Genomic DNA, 10,148 nt, shown 5'->3' on the forward strand with positions numbered 1-10,148 from the left:
CAAGAAACCCTATCGAAGGATATAAGAAAGAATATAACCTGCTCATCAAAACAGGAACCACAAAAGGGATTCTAAACAAGAAAGAAACAACATTTCTCCAACAGGCAAACCCTAGAACACCGGTTTTCTACTTCCTACCCAAAATCCACAAAGACATCACAAATCTACCAGGAAGACCGATAGTCCCAGGAATTGGATCACTTACCACACATCTGTCAGAATATATAGACAAAATACTACAGCCCATAGCGACATCACAAAAAAGCTACCTCAGAGACACTACACAAATACTGAAGCTACTGGATGAAATACATTGGAACGAAAACTTCACCCTAGTAACATACGATGTGAAAGCACTTTACACATGCATAGATCACCAAGATGGATGTAAAGCCATAGAACAGACCTTGGAAGGACAAGCAGACTTACCAGCAGACCAAATCAACTTTTTTATAGAAGGCATCAAATTCATCCTTAGCCACAACACATTTTGGTACAATAACACCCACTATAGACAGGTCCGCGGAACCGCTATGGGCACGAAATTCGCGCCAAGTTACGCAAACCTGTTTATGTCACAGTGGGAAGAAGACTACATTTGGAAAAACAACCCTTCTCTAGAGCACATAGCACTGTGGAAACGCTACATCGACGACATCATAGTCATTTGGAAAGCAACACCAAACGAACTCATGGAATTCACCAACCACATCAACACTAACAGCCTGAATCTTGAATTCACAGAAACATACAGCAATAAAACCATCAACTTCTTGGATCTAACCATCTATATTGAGAATAAAGAGATACACACCAAAACCTTCATCAAATCGGTTGACTGCAACAACTACATACCAGCCACCAGTAATCACCACAATAATTGGCTAAAAGGAATCCCTGGGGGACAGTTCAAGAGAATAAAAAGGAATTGTTCAAATAATGAAACTTTTGAAGAGCAAACCAGAACTCTAAAAGAAAAATTCATTGAAAGAAGTTACAATAAAGAGACTGTCCAGAAATCAATAGAAATGGCGAGAAAAACCAAAAGAGAAGACCTACTCAAATACAAAAAAAATAACTCAGAAGAATTCAAAGAAACAACATTCATCACAACTTACAACAGCCAGTACAGACATTTGGAGAAAATAATCAAAAGGAATTGGCCCATCCTTAAGAAAGATGAAGAAATTCAAGAATTCATAAAAGACCGACCAAAAATAATATATAGAAAAGCATTAAACATCAAACAAGAATTAGTATCAAGCTACATACCAGAAAACAAGAATGTAGAAACAACTTGGCTCAAAGACACCTCACCAGGGTTCTATTACTGCACAAAATGCAAAGCATGTAAAACATGCAATACAAGAAGCACAAAACCTATAACAACTTTCACGTCAAACACAAACAAGAAAACATTCAAAATAAAAGAAAAAATCACTTGCGACACAAAAGGAATCATCTATTTACTGACATGCCCGTGCAATCTACAATACATAGGACGAACAGCAAGGAGCCTAAAAATAAGAATAGGGGAACACCTCAGGAACATCGAAAAAGAAATAGAAACCCACAGCGTTCAAGACCACTTTAGGAAAGTTCATAAACATGATGGAAAACTTCTCAATTTTATAGCAATTAAGAAGGTAAAAATGCCCTGGAGAGGAGGAGACTACATCAAGATCATGTCCAAGGAAGAGACGAAATGGATATACAATATGCAAACCCTAGCCCCAAAAGGGCTCAACATCGACTTTGAACTCAGCAGTTTCCTGGGAGACTGACCAGCTCTGTGGGCGCCCAGCCAAGAAATTGTGTCCTCACTGCCAGGAATAGCCATATGCTTCTGATACTGTCATACCACCCACATACCACCCAATTCCGTTCCGAACTTGGAAGTTACATTGAGTGGGCCTAGCGAGTAAGAAATGGGGGACCATTTCCGAAACCTAGGTACAGTATCATCAGCAGGGCACACATAGGCAGTGAAAATAACACGAAGAATTGGTAGGGATGCCTAGAGAGTGGGAATTGGTTAACCAGGAAAATAAAAAAAAAATGGAAGAAAGAAAGAGACAAAGGAGAAAAAAAGAGAAGAGAAAGAAACGAGGAAAACAAAAGGAAAAACAACAATAGGCAATACACATAACAATACAATAAAATATAGATGTCTAACACAAAATAACCCATCCGAACATAAGCATCTAAATGCAGATCTTCCAAATACCACAACAGAGACAATGCCAAGCCATCCTCAAACAACCATATGCCCAATTTTCCTTTTTATTTATTTTTCACCATCATTCATTTTTCATATTTCTAAATATTTTTAATATATTTTTTATTTAGTGTCATTTTTAATTTATTTTACTATTTTCTCACCACCATTATCATTATTTACTTTCCACTTACCCTTATCCCACGTTTTATTTTAACTTTATTATTTTTATTATCTTTATTTTTATTTTTAATTTTATTTTTAATTTTCTTTAAGTTATTTTATTTTATTAGGGGAATATCAATACACAGAAAAGATACCTCTGCCATTTCCAAATAATATAAGAAAAAGAAATACCGAACACCTAAAGGAGAGAAACATCTACAGATGCGTTTAAAATAATGCCACTTTTCATATTTACTCTATATTTATTTATTTACAGTACATATCTTATATTTATGTCAATAGCCAGAAAGACTGCAACTGTCCGAATCAATATTTATTTATATTTTCATTACAAATCTCATGTATACTTATTTTTAACTATCAATGTCAAAAATACTACAAATGCCCAAATAACTTTGAATCAATGGACCCAGAACGGAAGAACTTTGTGTGACTGACAGCTGGACCAGCCAATTAATTGAGACTGGACCCTACAAGAAGGAAACCCGAAGGACACGAGAATACACAGTCCCTGACGAAGCACGGCACCCACAGCCGAGTGAAACGCGTTGGACCACGCCCCCTTGACACCCGCCTCAGATCCGGAGATCCTGACCCCCCTGGAAGACGCCGGCCGCTCAAGCTCCACGAGGATCAGCACTGCAGGCGCCTGCAGCAACATCGCGGCTCCGGAGGAAAAAAAGGCACACACGACCCGCCACCGCTCGGAACTGAGCCCACCAGTCCCGTAGGGGACGAAGATATGTGAGTTTCTCTGCATCAGTTAAAAGCCGCTAAACAAACATTAAAAAGGAATCACTCTTTACATGAGACAGGAACGACATTACAGCAATCCTAGGAACGGAAAGACAGCTCTCTCCCCCCCTTTTAACGAGACTGTGCATGCACTATAAAGAATTTTAACAGAGAAACATTCCAGCAACAGTATCCACCTGCATTCTATTTTTGAACACTGTGTCAGAAATGTATCAATCTCTATTTGCTGCAAACTTTTTGTAAACAATCCCAAAGAAATCACAGTTGCATGGTGTTCACAGTTTTTAAAGCCGTCTCACATGCAACTGAGATTAATGATACTCTCTATCTATGTATATGTACAATATATGTATATATTTTTAATTCACATTGACAATAAGCAGTTTTAGATAGCATCAGGTTTAAACAACCATTTTCGATATTACTGATTATGCTAATGTCTTTTTAATATTGTTTTTCCAATACTGCTGTTTTGCACACTCATTTTTATATTTTTTATATATTTTTTCATGAAAATAAAAAACATTTTTTTTTATACATAAAACACCACTGGAGTTTTTCAATAACTATCTAAAACCTATCCAGTAGCGCCAGAGGTTCCCCTCTCCTTTCTTGCTCTCTGTCAGAATTAGGAATACTCAAAAAGAATTCCTACCCCTGGAACCTAGGCTGCACGGACAGAACCACTTCACACACACAGAACATCTATTGGAGGGAGCGCAGAACACACCCCCACCTGTACAAAATGTAATTGATGTACCCAGTGAGGAGGTATACAGCATTGTGCACGGCCAAATGCATATAGTTACCACTTCCAAACATGTGGGTGTTGTGGCTGCCGATCACCGTGGTCCCTTGGACGCTGCCCGTACTCCGTGCTCTGTGGCCACCCGTTCCGGCACCGCGATTACGTCACTGGATGGACGTCTAGTTTCCGACGTACATTTCACCTGCAAACAGGGCTTGTTCACGGAAGCCTCATACGCTCTCCTAACCTCTGTATTAATGATATGGGCTGGCCAATCACAGCCCGTGTTTAGTTAATCATTTAGGATTGCATTTAAGGGGTATTCCTTAAGTCTGAAGGTTTGAATGAGCCAATTAATTATGAAGCTCTTGTAACTTGGATTGATGAAAATATTATGGACGGATTAGATATTCCAAACTGTATATTGAAAGGGACATGTATATAGAGATCTCGATGAAAACGGACTTGTAAGCATGCTATTAGGAGATAAGTGGTTTTTTAACAGAGTCAAAAAAAGGAAGGAGTGAAATATTAATTTCAGATTATAAACATAAAAGATTTAATTGAAATCATGTGACTCAAAAAGTATTTAATTTAGTGGGGGGAAAAATGGTTAGATGAGTGTGGATTGGGACAATACCTGTGAGTGTAGATTAGGACAATACCTGATTAGGACAATACCTTTGAAAGAATGTGAGATGTAGTTAAGTGAGAAAGATGAAGAAAAAAGAAAATGAACGGGGAGGATGGTGATGTGTAAATGGCCTGGGCCTGATTAAGAGATGTTGAAGCTGTGATACATGAAAAGTAGGGGAATTAAAAATTATTATTGTTGATGAAAGAAGTGGAGTGAAAAGACAGGAGTGAGATGTATTGGTGATGATGGGCCTGTCCTGAAACAAACAAAGGGGGGGGGGGAGACTTGGTATAATCACTAAGGTTGAATGGGATTACTTGAACACACCACATCCAAGAACACCGACTCTGTGTCTATTGCCAAAGTTACACAAAAACCTGGAGAATCCACCTGGCCGACCTATAATCTCAGGTAATGATGGCTTATTGGAAAAAGCCAGCTGCTTTTTGGATGTTCATCTGAGACAACACTTTCTGAGTCTTCCCTCTTACATCAAAGACACCACTGATGCCCTGAAAAAAATCCAGGGGATACATCTTGAGGAATCCCACCTATTGGTAGGCCTTGATGAAGAATCACTGTACACTTCCATAAAACATGACTTGGGTATAAATGCCGTCAAGTACTTCTTATTGATGGAGGGATTGGGTGAATTTCAAGAGTTCTTACTTGAACTACTTCATTTTGTCTTAAACCACAACTACTTTTTATTCAATAACCGCTTCCACATCCAAATTAGGGGGACTGCTATGGGGGCAGCTTGCGCACCCACCTACGCAAACCTCTTTTTGGGATGGTGAGAGCTTGAAATAGTGTTTAATGACAATCAAGAAGAATACACAAACCATATCATCATCTGGATATGCTTCATAGATGACATTTTTCTGATTTGGGATGGCACCCAAGAAAAATTGGATCATTACATCTCATCTCTGAATAACAACAACATCAACTTAAAGTTAACCTACATCAGTAGTAAAGTCAGCATTCCTTTTCTAGATCTCAGGATATATTGGGATGAAGAAAACAACATCGCCACTGAAATCTTTAGAAAGGAAACCTCCACTAACAGTCTTCTACATTCATCCAGTGGACATTTCCCCCCCCCCCGACAATAAGGAACATCCCCAAAGGGGAGTTTCTTAGATTAAAACGCAATTGCTCCGATGATTCTACCTTCGAATTAAAAAGTTCCAAGTTAACTTCGAGATTGAAATAAAGGGGCTATAGCATTCGCTTGATTAAAAAAGCTAAATTGGAAGTTGAAAGAGTGCCATGTGACTCCCTGGTGTTTCAAGAACGAAAGTCCAAAGACGACAAATTTACGTTGAGATTTATAGGTGACTTCTGTAAAAATTGGAAATAAGCTAGAAAGATCATACAATCTCATTGGCATATTCTAAAAATGGATGACGACCTGGCCAAACAGATTGGTGACAATGTCAGTATGAGTTGGCAAAGGGCACCTAACTTAAAAGACAAACTTGTCAGAAGTCACTTTTCACATCCATCCAAGCCTAAAATGACATTGAAGGGCAGCCACCCATGTGGTCGATGTAGAGCATGTCCGCACGTCAAAAACATTACCAACATAACTGATAAATTCAATCAGTCGGTGAAGATTGATGACTGCTTCAACTGTAAAACTGAGAATGTGATCTACTGTATCACATGTCCATGCAATCTCAGATATGTGGGCATGACATCTTGCATGCTTAAAGTGAGAGCCCTAGAACATATAGGGAATGTACGAAATGCTAGATCAGATACAGCCAGGTTTAAAAAACTAACTGCGGTAGCCAGACATTTCTTCATTTTCATAACAGCAGAACTGAAGATCTAAGCTTTTTCTGTCTTGAACATGTTAAATTAGGACTGAGAGGAGGAGATTTAAATGTGGCATTACAAAAGAAAGAATTAGAGTGGATTTTTCTTTTGGATACCCTACAGTCTTAATAAACTAAAGTCTGTCCATATGCTCTATGGACCTTACTAGAGCCACACCCAACATTTTTCTAATATTTTCCTCTTGTTCTGCATGTATTTTTATCTCAGTTTTAGTCTGTGAATTGTTCCAAATTCTGTTAAAAAGCAATACTCACATTTAAACCTTTGTCCTCCATAGTGTGTCCCCCCCCCCTTTCTTTCACACTCCTCACAATCCAACCTCATCTTAATAACAGTTTTCCATCATAACACCATCCACCTCACTTTTTCAACATCGGTAATCCCCTACTTCCACATCCTGCAAACACCTGCTCAATACCATACATCCCATTCTTAGCACATTTATCACTTCCACGGTTGTAGTCCTTCACAATATATATTTTTTCATCACCATAAATAACTATTTTTTTCACCATTTTTTTCACTATTTTATTACACTATCCATCATAGCACAACACGTATACTTTATTTACATCCGCCACTCAGCATTCCCCCCTCTCCCCCTTTTTTTTGTTTCAGGAGAGGCCCATCATCACCAATACATCTCACTCCTGTCTTATCGCTCCACTTCTTTCATCAACAATAATAATAATTTTTCATTCCCCTACTTTTCATGTATCACAGCTTCAACATCTCTTAATCAGGCCCAGGCCATTTACACATCACCATCCTCCCCGTTCATTTTCTTTTTTCTTTTCTTTTTCTTTTTTCTTAATCTTTCTCACTTAACTACATCTCACATTCTTTCAAAGGTATTGTCCTAATCTACACTCACAGGTATTGTCCCAATCCACACTCACAGGTATTGTCCCAATCCACACTCAACTAACCGTTTTTTTCCACTAAATGAAATACTTCTTGAGTCACATGATTTCAATTAAATCTTTTATGTTTATGATCTGAAATTAATATTTCACTCCTTCCTTTTTTCACTCTGTTAAAAAAACACTTATCTCCCCATAGCATGCTTACAAGTCCATTTTCATCGAGATCTCTATATACATGTCCCGTTCAATATACAGTTTGGAATATGTAATCCTTCCATATTATTTTCATCAATTCAAGTTACAAGAGCTTCATAATTAATTGGCTCATTCAAACCTTCAGACTTAAGGAATACCCCTTAAATGCAATCCTAAATGATTAACTAAACACGGGCTGTGATTGGCCAACCCGTATAATTAATACAGAGGTTAGGAGAGAGAGAGTACGAGGCTTCCATGAACAAGCCCTGTTTGCAGGTGAAACGTACGTCGGAAACTAGACGTCCATCCAGTGACATCATCGCAGTACCGCCCTCTCCAGAGCGGGTGGCCGCGCGGTCACAGAGCATGGAGTACGGGCAGCGTCCAAGGGGTCATGGTGATCGGCAGCCACAACACCCACATGTCTGGAAGTGGTAACTATATGCATTTGGCCGTGCACAACACTGTATACCTCCTCACTGGGTACATCAATTACATTACCTGCTCCGTGCCTTAAAAACTAAAAATTAGGATTGGGCCTATTTAATTACATTTCAGAAGTTCTATTACAAGCTTTATATTTATTTACATTGTTTTATTTGTATGCTCAAAAAAACTAGAATATTCTATCTGGTTTGATAGTGTTTGGTCATTATTTGGTACATGCTCTTTGTAGATATATAGCATTCTGCTATTTCATTACAAGCTTAAAGAAACCAGAATACTTTATCAGGTTTGATTCACTATCTGTGTGTTTAAAGAATCCAGAATAAATAATCAGGGACTGTTATTTACCTTATTCTGTTTGACAGTGTCTGACTGTTACACAGCACATGTGCTTTGTAAATATACAGCACTGTTGTAATATAGACAAACAGTACAGCAATTTATTCAAACAGCAAGATTACCAAATATTTTTGTTTATCTCTGCTTCTACTTTGTCATTTAAATTCAAACATATTCCACTTCGGTACTCTCATCTGGCTGATAGTGGCCCTTGGCACAGGCATTGTGCCCTTGCCCAGATCAAAATCACCATCACAACAGAAAGCAGAAGTATCCATCTTATACACACTGTCATCTGGAAAACTGGGACTGGGTTTTTTAGAGCCCTGTTCCTGTCTAGTACAGAAAGCAGAAGTGTTTCCCCCTCACTTCCTGAACTAAACAGCCCACGGCCATACTACCCTGAATACACCCGATCATGTCCGATCTCGGAAGCTAAGCAGGTATGGCCTGGTCAGTACGTGGATGGGAGACCACCAGGGAATACTAGGTGTTGTGGGCCACATTCTCAGGAAATCTTTTCTTAATCTGCATCATTCTTACTTTCACTTTTTTTGTTCCTCCTGCCGATATTGTGGTACTGACCACTTAAGCTTGTAATATAATAGACTTTACTTCTGTATCAATCTGTGACCGTCAGGATATCTAGAAATTTTCTTTAAGAAATCCAAATATACAATTATTTATATTTTCACCTTGTCTACCCTATTTGTTACAAAGGCAATCAAGATTTTTATCATGTTTAGGTTCACTATGTGTAATCTTATTAATTACGAGTAGAATAAAGGTTAAGTTTTAGAACATATACCCCGAGAAAAGACTCAACACATTTTTTCTCCCTTTATCATTGTGTATTCATCAATTATAAGAGTGCTTCCAAAAAAGGTCATTCTGTCTTTTTCTCATTTTTTGCTTGTGGTCTAATCTACAAAATTGACGGGAGCACCACCAAACGCAATACTGTTTAGTATTAACAACAACAGTTAGAATTTTGGTTTTCGTTACACTTATTTACAAATATCTTTCCATTTTGAGTAGTGCGGATCCACACTTTTTCCTCTTTGCAATTCTGCTAGATGTGTCTCAGAATTGGGGGCCCTATGGTGTAAAAGTCCATACTTGGCCTTTTTTTACGAGGACAGAGTGGAGCTCAGGACTAGTCACCAGTTCCTGCCGAAGGTTGTCTCTGCGTTTCACCTGAATCAAACTATTGTTGTTCCATCCAGTTCTGACACTTCTGCTCCTCCGGAGACATTGGATGCTGTGCGAGCCTTGAAGATCTATGTCAAGTGAACTGCTCGGATCATAAAGACGGATTCCTTGTTCGTGCTCTACAATGCACAGAAAAAGGGTTGTCCTGCTTCTAAGCAGTCCATTGCTCGTTGGCTTAGGCTTACTATTGATAATGTCGATATTATCTTAGACCGTAAAGCTATACCACTAGATACACTTTTACCGTGGAGCCGCTATGGCCGCTAGACTGAATACACGTGCTACGCACTTTGTACGCTATTTGCATACAGAGTCCCGCATGTGGTACGTACTTGGCGTACACACGCCGCGCCGAGTGTACAGAGTACACACAGCGTGCGCACACACAATTGATAACCTTTAAACCTTGTTAATGATACAATGCAATGATATGATTACACTTTAAACCCTTAGCAGCAAAGTACTGCAACGATGTTATGCCTTAAACCTAAAGTAGCGCTGACGGTATAAAGTACTCGCAGTGCGTACACCTTTATCAATACCTATACACCTTATACAGATAAATACACTTTAAAACCCTTGCAGGAAAGTGAAGACACAACACCGATTTGTAGTTGAAACCACAGGGTTCTAAGGCCACCGTGGATTATTCCAAAAGGTAAAACAGTACAAATCATACACTACAGGCTAACA

General features: G+C 38.7%; 1 pseudogene; it reads left to right on the plus strand.

Moving 5' to 3' along the window:
• Positions 1-8,627: 8,627 nt before the first annotated feature.
• Positions 8,628-8,745, plus strand: LOC134950186 (5S ribosomal RNA; annotated as a pseudogene).
• Positions 8,746-10,148: the final 1,403 nt, after the last annotated feature.

Source organism: Pseudophryne corroboree, chromosome 8 (genome assembly GCF_028390025.1).
Source record: "Pseudophryne corroboree isolate aPseCor3 chromosome 8, aPseCor3.hap2, whole genome shotgun sequence".
In the NCBI taxonomy this organism is placed as follows: domain Eukaryota; kingdom Metazoa; phylum Chordata; class Amphibia; order Anura; family Myobatrachidae; genus Pseudophryne; species Pseudophryne corroboree.